The following is a 14155-nucleotide window of genomic DNA, read 5'->3' on the forward strand; positions in this document are numbered from 1 at the left end:
TAGCCTGGGGAATAATCTCAAAGGAAGATGGTGTAAATTTTAAAAAGCAAAATGTATGATTTAGGGAGACAGTCTATAAAGCCAGTTGGTGAAAAATGTATGGCTTTGAGTCATTCTAAGCTAAGCTGAAATGAAGAACTTCAGATCACAATGCAGCAAAGAACCCTTTGTTAGGCTGTGTGGGAGATGCTGACCTGCTGAAACTCTCCCACACTGTCTTCTCGTGCCTTCATCCCTCAGGGACTTGCTCCATGTGTGCTTATCACAGGATCATGGAATGGTTTGGGTTGGAAGGGACCTTAAAATTCATCTCATTCCACCCCTGCCATGGCAGGGACACCTTCCACTAGAGCAGGTGGAAGTGTTTAAGGCCAGTGTTCTTGGATACTTCCAGGAATGGGGCATCCACAACTTCTCTGTGCCTCACCACCCTCACGGTAAAGAAATTTCTCCTAATATCCAGTGCAATGTCTTTGCACACTGGCTGCACCCCAAGTATTCCAAAGCAGACCACAGATCCTGCTTGTAGCACCAGGTGAACTGGGGGAGATGAGATACGTCACTGTCTCCCTGAAGTGGCTGCTTATTCCCTCTTGGAAAGCACACCCCCTGTCAAGTTGTTTGTTTCAGGCAGAAACCTGAAGGCAAAATTCTGCTCTTTGACTTATGTTCCTTTAACATTCTCTCCCACGCTGCTCTGGGCTGTGGCATGAAACAGCCTGTTAGATGTCACTGAGATGTGCCTGAGCAGGTTGGCATCCCACATGGTCTAATCCATGAGAGACTGGGAGAAAAGCACTCAAGTGCAACCCACACTTTCTGATGCTGACTAGCAACCAAGGCTGGAAATGCTACAGATACCTTGAGAGAGTGATGGGAGCAAGATGCCTCCTTTCATTTAAAGGCTTCTGCTTTGTTTCTTCTTGCTGATGCTTTTTGATACAGCAATAGATCATATTTTGTATGGTAAAATGTATTTTTTTTTCCTCATAAGAAATTAGAAAAGTAATTTTTTTTTTTCCTTGGACTATTAGACTTCTGACATGATTTCCACAAATCCTTATCTCCATCTGGTGAAGTTCCAGTTCACAGTTCTTACCTCCATATATTTGTCCTTCGTAGCCAGCCTCACCTTATGTTTCTCTTAGGTTTGTCCTTCTGAAGACAATTCCTAAATCACGGCTGCAGATTGAGGCTGGAAAATGCAAGGCAGTCTGGGGTCATTTGGGATTGTGCATCTCTCCTGACTTGGAGCTGGTTGATGGGATGTAACTCTTGATTCTACATTTCTCTCTAATTTTGTGAAATCCTTGATTTTATCCCAGCTATTCATATGAGTGAATTACATCCAAGCTTTGCTTCCTGGGACTCTTGTAGCTGGACATTTTGTCTAGTAACTGCATTCATTCATCTCCAGTGTCATGCATCTAAAACTATTAGTACACATGCTCTTTCAAAACTCTCTTGCTCTGGGACTCCCTGTCCCCTCTGCCATAATCAGCACTCAAAAATTCCTCCAGTTTACTGCTTTCATCCTCCCTCCTGGGCTCGTGCTGATCAGATCTTCTCAATGACATGCTAAGTTGTTTTCCTGACAGTGATGCATTGTGCTGGACTCCATCAGCCAGGCAACCTTTGGGACCAGTCCTGGGAGTCAGGCATCCAGACAGCTCAACTTGTCTCCATCAATCAGTGAGTGGGACTTTATGGGCCAGAGTGAGGGCTACAGGTGTAGGCCACTGTCACTGTTTTAAATAAACACGATCAGTTTGCCGAGTGCTAAGCAACTCTTTCGGAGAGCGCGTTGGTAAATGTGTTTATAAAGCATAAGAGTCCAATCCATCAGCCCTCAAAGAGCCTAATCAATATATTCCAATCTGATCTTAGAGAAGTTTCGCCTCTGGGAAGTTTAATTTATTTCAACTCACGGCCATGAAAAAATGAGCAGCCACAGCACTTTGACAAAATAGAAAAAGCGGATGAGGTTGTATCCAGCACCCGTTCCATTTCAATTTTCCATTTTACCTGAACAAATCACCCCTATGACTTGAATGACCATGAAAACTGATCGAGCGATGGAGACACACTGCGGGCGAAGGGAAGAGAGGAATAAAATATGGAGGGGAAATGTAAATTGCAGGACTTCTAAGATGCTTGACTGCCTTAGCGGGGTCTGTGCAGAGTATAATTGGGATGGAATAACTGGAACTTTACGTGCAAAGTAGATGGATTGGTTTGCAATTGCACAGGGCTGCAAAGCTGGTGTCTGACCAGGCTGGTGTGTGGAAGCCTCTTCTCTGCATTTGTACAAAACTATTCCTCTGTGCTCTTGTAACTGGCATTGAAAACCCTACTGCTCATTTCTCACAATCCCAGCTTCAGGAATCAACACAAACCTCTCCTTTAAAACATTACTACAGTGGCTAAACAAAACCATTCTCCAGTTCCCCTGAGCTATCTCCAAGTGTTGCTATATCTGAGCAAACCAGAGGCAGGAATCAGCATCTGAGGAGCACCTCTCCAAAAAACACCTGCCTGAATGCTGCATCTGTGAATCCTGGCTTTGCACCTTCCTGTCTGAAGGTTTCCATGCGTGTTTTTTTGTTTGTTTGTTTTGGGTTTTTTTGGTGTTTTTTTTTTTTTTTTTTTTTTCCCCAACTGTCCTTTTAGCAGGACTGGCAGATGAAGACTTGCTGAGATGATTGAGGGGTGTTTCAGGAAATCCAGTGTTTATTGGCAGTGGCTCAGCCCTCTTCTGGAGGTTGAGATCACACTGCTCAGGTTAGATCAATGTACAAGAGATTTTGAAGTTTATTTAACAAAAATACCATATAAAACAAATGGAACGTTTCTTTTACTAACCCTCTAAGGAGTTAAACCAAGATGCTGGACATGTTTGTTATTTTACACTGTGGTGGGTTTTTTTTCAATCCTGTTGGTTTCCAGCAGGGATTTTGCTCAGAATGGACCATGAGGCTGTGTTGTACAGGGATATCTTTGGTTTTCATTAAAGATGGAGGCTGGAGGAGGACAGTAAGTGTCTTCCCATCATCAGAGACAGCCATTTTTCTTCCTGAGAACCATCACTGCGTAACCAAGATTTTTTTTTCTGTCCTTGCCCTATGTTTCTAGAAAGGATTTTGGGGAGAATACTCTATTCAATGCTAATTTGTTAAGAATTGAGTGTACTGTCCTCAGAAAATGCAAATCAGTTGTGTATATTGATGCCAGAAAATGTAAAATCAGAAATGAGAATGTTGATTTTCTTTCCTCCAACTGCATTTCATCCTAATGTTTCTGCTTTGATGCTTCTTCCCCAATCTTATTTGATATAGCATCAGACCATATTTTTTTATGTCAAACATTTGCTTCAAAGCTTCTCATAGCCTGTGCTGGTTGTCAAAAAGTTGGAGGCAACATGTTTTAAACATTCAGCAAGCATTCTTCCGAAAAGAAAACCACTATTTCTAATGAGCATTTGAGAGTGTGGTGCATTGCAGAAACTGTTTTTTAAGATCTGTCACAAATGATTTACTTTTATTAGTTTTAATGGCCCTTAGCTACAGCCATGGAATATAAGTGAAAATTAAGATATTTCTCACGAGATAAAAATAGATTTCAATCAGAGATGGTGGGTAATTCCCTCCCCTCACTGATCCCCTCTTTAGCTCTGTTTCTGGATAGACAACCCTGCTCCAAGGAAGCAGTTCCTGGTGTTATGGCCTGAGATCTGCTGACATCAGAGGCCCTTTCCCTAATCATTCCCAATGCTTTCCATCAATAGCATTTGCGTCGTTCCCACTGAAGTGACTCCGTAGGCTTTGCTGGGGTTTGGCCATGGGACATTACAAAGTATTTCTGCTCAAAACCATAGGTTTGTTTTTTCTCCTGTTGAACTGAAGAGTGAAACCAACATTTATTAATTCCCATTCATAATTTCACTCTCTCTTTCCCCTCCTCCTCGCTGTTCTCATACTCTGTCTCAGATATAACCACGCTCTTCCTCTTTGCTCTTTGGCCATGTTGTTCTTTCCAGATTTTGTTATTTTTAGAATATGCCTTTATTGTGATTTTTATCACCTCATTTTGTTCTGTATTCAGTAGAGAAGGAGTGGTATGACTGCACTCACGTTGTGAGGGCTCTGCCTGGAGACTCCCTGCATGAGCAAGGCCTTGCCAGGAATGTTCCAAACAGCAGCAAAGCTCCAAAAACACAATGCTTCTGTGAGAGGATCTCTCCCCTCTGTGCCAACCCCCTTGCTTTGTTTCCAGCCACCATACTGTGTGATTCTTATTCAGCAAGAGATTTTTGTATCACCTGCAACCCATGAGAGCAAAGCAGCAGTCTGTGGCTCCTACTACGACTCCTCTGCATCAAAGGCTTGTGGACTTACTATGGCTGGAGTTTGTTCTTTGGTTTCAGTAATAGAGAAATTCACTGCAATTCTTGTAAAAGTTCCAGATCCAAAACTTCTTAAAATCCCAAGAATCTTCAGTTTCCATTCTCTAATCTGTAGCTGGTTTATTCCAGCCTGAATAATGTATCACCGCTTGCAGTAAAGAGCTGTGGTAACTGAGCAAAGACGCCAAAGACACCTGATGTCATGAGCTCTTCCTACACAGTAGTCTTTGGATGCAATTTCCAAACTAAAACCATCATTGTTTTCCCCCTTAGGTCCAGTGCAGCATTCTCCATCTGGAATGTGCTCATTGGACTGGGGCTCTCCTGCCTCTTTCATAATCCTCAGTAATTAAGCTTTTACAGCTAGAACATAATTGATAACTTTATTGCTGATTAGAAAGACAGGCTATCTCCAGCTTCTTGCCCACAGCTTCATTGGCTGTGCGGTGTTAAGAGAGCAACCACTTGTTTTCCCCAGGGAAGTGAACATTTGGGATGGGAACACGTCGAAGTAGCCAGATTGGGCTCTTGATTACTCCAAAGAACAAGGAGACTAATTTCACCCAGTCAGAGTAATTACTCTGGATTTACATCAACAGGGTTGGGAACATGGTTTGGTCAAGAGAGCAGATCAGTGGAATAAAACTGAGCTAATTTTACAGGATTTGTTCTCTGAGTGCAGCCACAATTTAATGGTCACCTATAATTAGTTAATTCATTTGCTGCTATAATAAATGCTTTGCAGCCCTTATAAGTGTCCATTAAATGTGTCAAATTCCTTCCTCCTTTCTTCCGCACACAGGCAATTTCCTTGGCAAGAGGGAGAGTGCTACCAAACCAAAAGGTGAAAAGAAGGATGCAATATGAAGAGGGCATGTTTTCCCCTGTCACTCTCATTGTCATGCTTGAATGAGTAACAAGTGCTCTGTAATGATGTTTTAAATGCAACATATTCCACCCTGGAAAAGAAGGAAACTCTTATCCCTTTTTTTGTGATTGCTGTTTTCGATGGAACATTGGTGATTTAATCTGATGGAGGACCCAGTCCTGACTTCGACTGGAAACACCTCTATAGGTAAAGGATGGTGAATTAGTTGAAAGGTAATTGGATCTTTTTAATGAATGAGGTTCTGACTTTGATCTACATCTCATGCTTCATAACTTACATCATTGGTCACTCCTAGAGCCTGGGGGAATACCTGAAAATACAGGTCAGTTTTTCACCTTTGTCTTCCAAGCTTTCAGCTTCTCCAGCAGCTCTCTTTCCCTTTTGCACCATCTCTTTCTATTAAAACACTGGAACAGTGACTCTGCCAAACCCAGATCACTTCTGGAAGCTCTGTAGTGAAACTCAAGTTAAAGCAGTTTTGAAAGCCCATGCTGTATTCTCTCTGCATTCCAACTCTGGCAAAAACCCAGGGAACACTGAGTCTGGCCACCAGGCTCAGCCAGGCAGGGGTGAGCTGGAGCAGCTCACTTGTGGCTCACTGAGCAGCTGGGGGAGAGCCCTCCCTCAGTGCAGTTGGGCACCACAGAAACCCCAATTTATCTTTCATCCTTCAATAGAATAGAATAGAATAGAATAGAATAGAATAGAATAGAATAGAATAGAATAGAATATCCTGAGTTGGAGGGGACCCACAAGGATTATGGAGCCCACCAGGATCATGGAGCCCAGCTCCTGGCTCTGCCCAGGACGCTCCAACAATCCCACCCTGTCTCTGGGAGTGTTGTCCAAACAGCCCTTAATCTATCACTCGTATAAATCTCTTAAATCCTGCCCTAATCCCAACACCAGGCTCAGAGCACGCAGTATTCCTTGCCTTGCTGATTTTTCTCTGTTTAAACCCATGGAACAGGTGCATCAGTGGCTGCCAGGCAGAATCTCAAGTTATGGGTTGGAGAGTGTAACTTCCTGTGAGCTTGAAACCCCATATTTAAACATTACAGACATTGCTGCTTATCCACTGAGATTTCCATTTAGGAAAAGGGGGGTCACTTCCCCAGCTCCCACTTTCAGCATTTATTTCCTTCTCTTTTTTTTTGCTTTCCTCAAAGGAAGTCAACAGAGAGATGGCAGGAGAGTAACACAACAAACTACGACACATTGTGTAATTGAAATGGACCATAATCACTAATATTAAAGACAGTGAATCATTCTAATCGAGCTATGCTCAGCAAACAATGAAAAACTATGTGCCAGAAAAGCTAATGCTGGTTTTAAAATGAACAGAAATGAGGCGAAATGGAACCTCACTCTTTATTCATGAAGGTCAATTTAACGTGATTATTTTTTCCCTGGCATCATAGCTTTGTGATTACTGTTGTATACCTCAGTGCTATTTTCTAACCTAATAACAGTAAAAAATAACCAGCTGGTGATGATTCTGTTTAAAGCAGAGACTAAATGCTCACAAAAACCTGCCAGTGAACAGTTGCACATGCTAATCAGACACAGCTCAGCCAGATTCCCAGCAGAGTCCATATTTTGCACATTTCAACTGGTTGACTACATTGAGAAATTAGATTACTCCTCGGACATTCCAGGCTCGGAGTGATCCGTGTTCACTCATTCCTCCTGGGTCAAATCAAACCCTCCACAGATCAGGCAGACGCTTTTAATCCATCCCACTCCACATCTTCCCATAATTTCACCCTTGTGCAGTACGGCCGCTTTGGGGACTCGCTATTCCAGGGGCAGCTCCACCCCAGGCGTGTTTTTATTTCACACAGAAACCGCTCCAGCCTGGGGGAAATTACTGCAGGGCCAGCAAGGAAAGGCTCAGCCCTCCTGGCATCTGTGGCACTGGGACAGGGCTGACACCGTTAATGATTGATAATTACCAGACTTTGCAATGAGCGCTGTGAATTTCGAGGAGCGGGGCAGGAGGAGGGAGAAAAAAAAGTTAATTTAAAAAAATGCCCAAATGTTTCCCTGCTTGGAGGAAAGCGTTGTTGCTGCTGGAATGAAGTAATGGCTTTTGTTTTGGCTGTTTCTCAGCTGTCTGTAGATCTCAGCAGCAGCAATGTTAGTGGCATTTATGCTAAGAGATCTATACAAATATAGATCTTTTTAATATGTAAAGAAATGCATTTTTTAAACACGTACCTCATTTTATTTTAAATATTGCCAAAATCCCAGAGAGACAAATTAGTAAAGAGGCAGAGCTTTGCCAGGGAGCCTTCATCAGCTCAACACTAATAACTTCTTTCAGCAGCCATGGATAGCTTCTGACATCACAGCTCAAGCTTGTCCGAAAGCTAATTATTTTCCCTGTTATAAAACAAAGGTTCTGTATCAAAGCCCCATAATGTGACACGGCACATGCTCCAGATGCACTGATTTGCAAAATAAATCAACTGTGTCAGGGTGGAATTTGGAGGAGAAATTACAGCAAATTGCAATTATACTTGCAACAGTACACTATTTAAAAGCATTGTCAGTTTGTTAGATGCAATGCACCATGTGTGTCTTTTTCCAAGTTGTTTGTTGGGGAACAGAAGAGGAAAAATTCTCATCTGTCAAAAGGAAAAAAAAAAATCTCCTTCTCCTCCCCTTAAACCCTGAGCAGCTTCTTCCAGCTTGCAGATACTGGCAGAGCAGGCTTTATAAAACACCTAACGGTGTCAGAGGAAGGCCGATATAACCAGCAGGAGCAAACGTTTGGAGGCCATCCCAGCCCAGACAGAACAAATGAAGAGATGTTTAATAACAGAGGGCACTCAAACCTTCCTGATCTCCTTACCTTGTTCAGCCTCCTATGGAGCCACATCACCAAGTGACACGGTAGGAGATTGGGTTTGCTTTGTTTTCCTCCTCCACATGGAGACAATTTTCTTCCCTTTCTCCCTTTTCCCTCCTAAGGTTCTCCTCCCTGAGCAGTGCCCAGATCATGGCACTGACTGACCATCAGGATGGTCACTGAGGCACAGGTGTAGGATTCACCAGGATCCTGCCCACTCCAACAGCTCAGCCTGGGTGGTTGGATAAGAAAAGGACAGTGGGGAGATGGAAGGAAAGGAATAGTTGGTGGAAAGAGGTCTGTCTGCATGGGCTGGTGACCCCGAAATTTCCCCAGTACTCTCAAAGCACAGCCAGTCCTTGGAGCAGTGGCACTCCCTGCCTGAATTCCCTCTCTGCCCTTATAAAGTCAGCATCCTCCTCTGAATCTGTGACTGTATTTTCTGTTTTCTTATATTTTTCCCCTTCTTATGCACTTCTAAATTTATTTACTGATTTTATTCTACTTTTAGCATAGAATCATCATAGAATCACTGATTGGTTTGGGTTGGAAGGGACCTCAAAGCCCATCCTATTCCACCCCCTGCCGTGGTAGGGACACCTTCCGCTGTCCCAGACTGCTCCAAGCCCTGTCCCACCTGGCCTTGGACACTTACAGGGATGGGGCAGCTCTCTGAGCAACCTCCCCACCCTCACAGCGAAGACCTCCTTCCTAAATTACCTGCTTTTGCCTGTGTATTTTCAGCCTCTAATTCTTGCCACATTTCCTGTTCGAACATCTGTCCCACCTCCTTCTCCATGTTGTCATCTGTTTAGTCTTTGCAAACACTTTTAATTTCATTCCCAGCACTTGTTTCCCTTTGATTTGTGGCTCTATGTGTGTATATACACACATACAGATACATACATACATACATATATATATAGATATACATACACACACATAAATCTTGCAGCTTTAGCCTTTTGCATTTCAAAACCGGCTCGTCCCTGGAGTCAGTTTGTTATTCCAGTCTCATTCGCTTTATTGAGTTATTTTCTTTGCTGCTATCAGTCTCTAAATACAATCCAGTAAAGATACAGCAATGATTTTTGACAACCTGACCTTTCTCTGCTTTCTTACACTTGTTTAATTAGGCACCACATGCAGCTGTGGCTTGATCTTTACAGTTTTCCAGCCTCCCCCACCTCCTACCTGGAGATGGGGGGAATAAAAAAAGAGAGAGATGTTGTTGAAAGAAGGTCATTTTTGACAGGTCTGCCAGTGATTTCAGGTGTTGGAAGGCTGTGAGTTCTGCAGGAATGGCAGGCCATGCTGTCTGTATTTTGCTTAACAAGTTAGAGAAAACGTTTGGCTGGGGGAGGTGGGGAATTAAGTGATTTACTGGTTTGATGAGGGCTTGCAGTGATTTAACCTTCAGGTATCCAGTTTAAACATGTATCTGACAAACAAGAGAGGAAGCTGGGTAAAGATCTGCCAGGTTTGCTTTGAAAAGCTGGGCTCTCTGGAGCAGCCAGGCTGTGGAGTTGTGTACAGAGAGGAGAGATTCCCCCTCAGATCCTCAGGCAGAGAAACTCCTCATGACATCCTTAAGGGGTGATGGTAGCCAATCTCTATTAACAGAGTGTGGGTAAAATGTGTTAGCTCTGGTAGTGTATGAGTTCATTCATAAAACCAGAGAGGCTTTTTCCAGTTTCTGGTGGATCAGAGACTCATGGAATAGTTTAAGTTGCAAAAGACCTTTTAAGATCATTGGATCTGTTAACCCACCACTGCCAAGCCCTGTCCGTAAACACCACATCCACCTGTGTTAAATCCCTCCAGGGAAAGGTTTTTGCTGCAGGATTCAGGCTCTCAGCAGGCACGCATCCCACTCCCAAACCCCTCTCTCACTGCAGTGTCAGTCAGCACCCTTGCAGGTAGATCTGAGCCACGAGAACCAGAAGCCACCATGAATTATCTGCCCAATAGTGTCCTCCTGGCAGTTTCTGCCCAGTTTTGGCAGGAAGGGAGAACGTATCGCCCTTGTCCCACACGAGCTGTAATTACACACCCAAGCACACGTGAAATCCCTCCTCATCTGACAGGGAAATGGAGGAATGGTGCCCAAGGGGGGTGTGGTGCCTGCAGTCCGTGGCCACATCTTTCTGTGAACTTTTTGCTAGCCTTATTTATCAGACTGCTCCTGGTTCAGCAGTGCTGGCTGCTGCATTTTCCCGTTGCCACACACATTCTAACTCAAACAATCTCCTACAGGACTATTCGAAGCTCATGGAAGACAGTTGGAGTCCTTCAGCTCTCCTGTGTCCTCCAGAACAGATCCTCCTGTCCTGACACAGGCAGATCCCCCGCTGATTTCCAGGTGCACACATTACTTGGAGTTTGGTATGGATATTATTTAAGCAAAAGGACATGACAAACTGCCTGGTAACGCTGATTAATGGGTGCCCCTGGGGAATAGTGAGGCATGAGATGGAGTTAAATAACTCCAGTGTGCATTACTCACCACTGCCACACCACCTGAAGTGTCTCATTGTGCCTAAAAAATGGATTCCCTTTTAAAAAGGAACATTTTTAATGTTTCACATTAATTTTCCCCAAAGTCCTTACACTGTGAAAAATATTCCCTGTGGAAAGCCCTCTCCCCACCTCCACCATCACCACCTCCCACCAAGCCTTGCCCTGCAGGTGTCAAACGTGTATTTGACAAGGTGAAACAGCTCAGTGCAAGCACTGATAACCCTCATGCCTACCTTGATTTATCCTGCATGCTCAGGTGGTGTCTCTCTGCAAACCAATCGATCCCTAATGGGATGCAAAGCTGACTTCAATATTTTTTTGTAAGGAAGAGCATCCTGAAAACAATCTTGAGCCCTTGGACTCCATCCACAGCTACCCCAAAACACCACAGACACACCATTCATGGAATCATAAACGCTGGAAAAGCGCTCTGTGACCAGGGAGCCCAAATCACTGCTCACCACTACCCTATGTTCCCAAGTGCCATATCTACAGGTCTTTAAATCCCTTCAGGGATGGCAGCTCCAGTGCTTCCCAGACTCCTCCAATGCCTGACCACTACTTCTGTCAAGATTTTTTTTTCCTAATATCCAGTCTAAACCTCCCCTGCTGCAGCTGGGTGCCATTTCCTCTTGTCCTACAGGGAGAAGAGCCTGACCCCACCTTGCCACAACCTCCAGCCAGGGAGTTGTAGAGAGCAAAAACGTCCCACCTGAGCCTAAACACCCCCTCAGCTGCTATTAGCTAACTCCTGCACAAGCTCTGACCATCCAAAATTCTCTTTTGGAGCTAACACCACCACTTGTTTGCTAACCCCTTCCTTATGGGCACATAATCTGTCCTGAATTATGTGTGATTGTGCAAAAAGAAATGGGCAGCTCCCAATGTCCTTGGGTTTCATAGGAGTTCATAGAGGAAGGAGACTTTGTGAGTTTTTTCAATGTGATGGCTCAAATGTTTTAAGTTATGCTTGTGCTTTTCCCAGACCTAGCAAAGAATCCAAGTCTTTGTGACAGAAAATATAGATCTTCCTGATGCTTAGTTAAACAAATCATGTACTCACAGTAGGCCGTGGTTATTTGCCTTTTGATTTTATTATTTTTTTTTAAATTTATGGCTACTAAAGATCAGAGATTCAACATCAGGATATAAACCAGCATTCTCTGATTGCCTTCACAAGAAATACCAGATCCTACTACCACAGAGTTCACTCTTCTAACAAAAAGATCTGTGCACAGATAAGAACCACTCGATCATTCATCATACTCTGAAACTCAACAGATCGCATGGATAAATAGAGAAAACAACATTTTCCAAAACAAAGGAATGCTCCTTTGAAATTTATTCACCTAAAATATTAGCCCTAAAATATTAGCACCATATAATACAGTGTAATAATGTATGAACAGAGAAAAAATTATGGTGTTGAGTTAAAGCAACACTGGCAGCATTCTCTTCCTGTAGGAGGAAGCACTTGGAACAGGAGGGTTTGATACCTAAGGCTAAATTTAGGGAAAGATAGTAATTGCTTCCTTGAGCCTCAGAAATGTGTCAAATCAGCCCAGGGACTCGGGGTCTTTTAGACCACTGGAAATCAATATTTATCCCACCAAAATTTGTGGTTTAACTCGCTGCTAGAAAAGAATGGGGCCCATTTGTTTCCAGTGACTCACTTTTAACCTCTGTCAGTTTATTAAGGGAAAAAAAAGAGTATTTAAATAACAATCATTCAGCTGCAGAGTCCCCAGTGCAGGTGTGAATTCTGCACCACCAAAGTGAGCCTTCAACGGGAAAATTGCCCTTGTCAGGCAATGCCCCTGGGCAGGCTGCAAACAGCTGAGAGCAACCAAGTCCCCAGCCTCATCCTAAAGCGAATATTTTGCATGATGAATTTCAAGACAGAGCAAATTTCGGCAGTCCTGTGATGAGAAACTGGAATTTGCACGTTCTGGTGCAGGTGTGAGGGTGCTGTCACACAGCTGGTGGGGCTGGCTCACCTGGGAGCTGTCCCTTGTCCCAGGCACTGAGAACAGAGCTGGGTTTCACAGTGACCTCAGCAGCCTTTGCTGTCCTTGGGTTGGAGATGTGACAGTTGTGGTCCCTAAAGCCCCGAGCCACGAGGAGGACGCTGCTCCCTTGGTGTCATGGAAAAATGTGATTTACAGAATCCTCACATTCCTTTATTTTATTCTCAGGCAGGAAGACCTCAGAAAAAATCCCTGTGTTTAGGGTCTCATCTTCTACTTCACTTGCTCAGCCTGGATTCGGCTGTGCTGCAAGGCTGAGGACCCACCTGCAGCAGTGAGGGTGATCCACTGGGAACTGACTGCTTTTCATCTTGGAGATGGGGCAAAATAACCCTTGAGCCTTTCTCTGTGTTTGCAAGTGCTGTGGATCCACAGCTCAGCTTGGCTCAGCGTTAATAAAACCTAACGTGGGAATGTAGGAATACAAACTGTTTTCAGTGCCCATCAAGGCACACTGCAGGCTTCAAGAGTTCCTCAAGGGTTCAGGGAGCTTGGCTGCTTGGTTTTAAACATCTCCAACTGGAGCGTTTAAATTAATAATTTATCAGCACAGAGGCAGAAGTTTTTCTAAACTGGCCTGAGGAGCAGCCCTCGAACAGGGAGCAGTGGAGGTACAAGGCTTCTGCACATCCTTCTCCGAGTCCAGGCTCAGACAAACCCTCCACAACCTTTCTGAAGTTTTGAGACGTGGATGAGGTATGTGCAAGGTCTGTGAAGAGCTGGGCTGGTAACAGAGCAGTAGAAAGTGCTGTGTTGTCTGTCAAATGTTCTGAGCAGGTCTTCAAGGTCTGCAGACACTGAAACCACATATCTGAAAATGATTGAGTTACTCAAGTAATTATTAAATTGGATACCACTCAAATCTGTTCTGCTCTTTATTGTACACAGTGATTCACCATTTATAGGGCCATAAATCCATTTGAAAGAGGCACAGCAAGCCCAGGCTGGGGACCTGCTGCAGTGCTTTGGGAACAAAGCTGGAGCCTCCAGGCTGGCTGCTCTCCAAGGGGCCAAGACGTGGAGCCCTCTGATGTGGAACCACTCCAGCAGGATCTCAACACCTCCCCAGCCACCCTGGCCTGCCAGAGCAGGGCTGAAAGGGCATGAAAAGCACGTGTGCAGTGAAAGAAAGGCTTTGCCTCTCTGCCAGAAGTCCTTCTGTTCTTTTTCACACTGCTCTCTTATCCACTACTCTCAGCCATCCTTCCTGACCACCCTCCACTAAGCCAATTTTCCATCTGACAATACATTTTCTTGTCTTAAAGCAGTTTTTTACCAAGGATTCACTTTTTTACTCATTTTCCTTTTTGTGAAATTGTTTAAATTACCATGCTTTGATCACAAATTTCCCCTCCCCACACATCCAGACAAGAAAAATAAAAAATAATTTGAGGGAAAACAAGGTCTATTTTTCAAACAACCTAATTTGGGGTGGGGGGACTAAATGGGGAAAAATGCTTAAT

The sequence above is a fragment of the Hirundo rustica genome, chromosome 20 (assembly GCF_015227805.2).
Source record: "Hirundo rustica isolate bHirRus1 chromosome 20, bHirRus1.pri.v3, whole genome shotgun sequence".
NCBI lineage: Eukaryota > Metazoa > Chordata > Aves > Passeriformes > Hirundinidae > Hirundo > Hirundo rustica.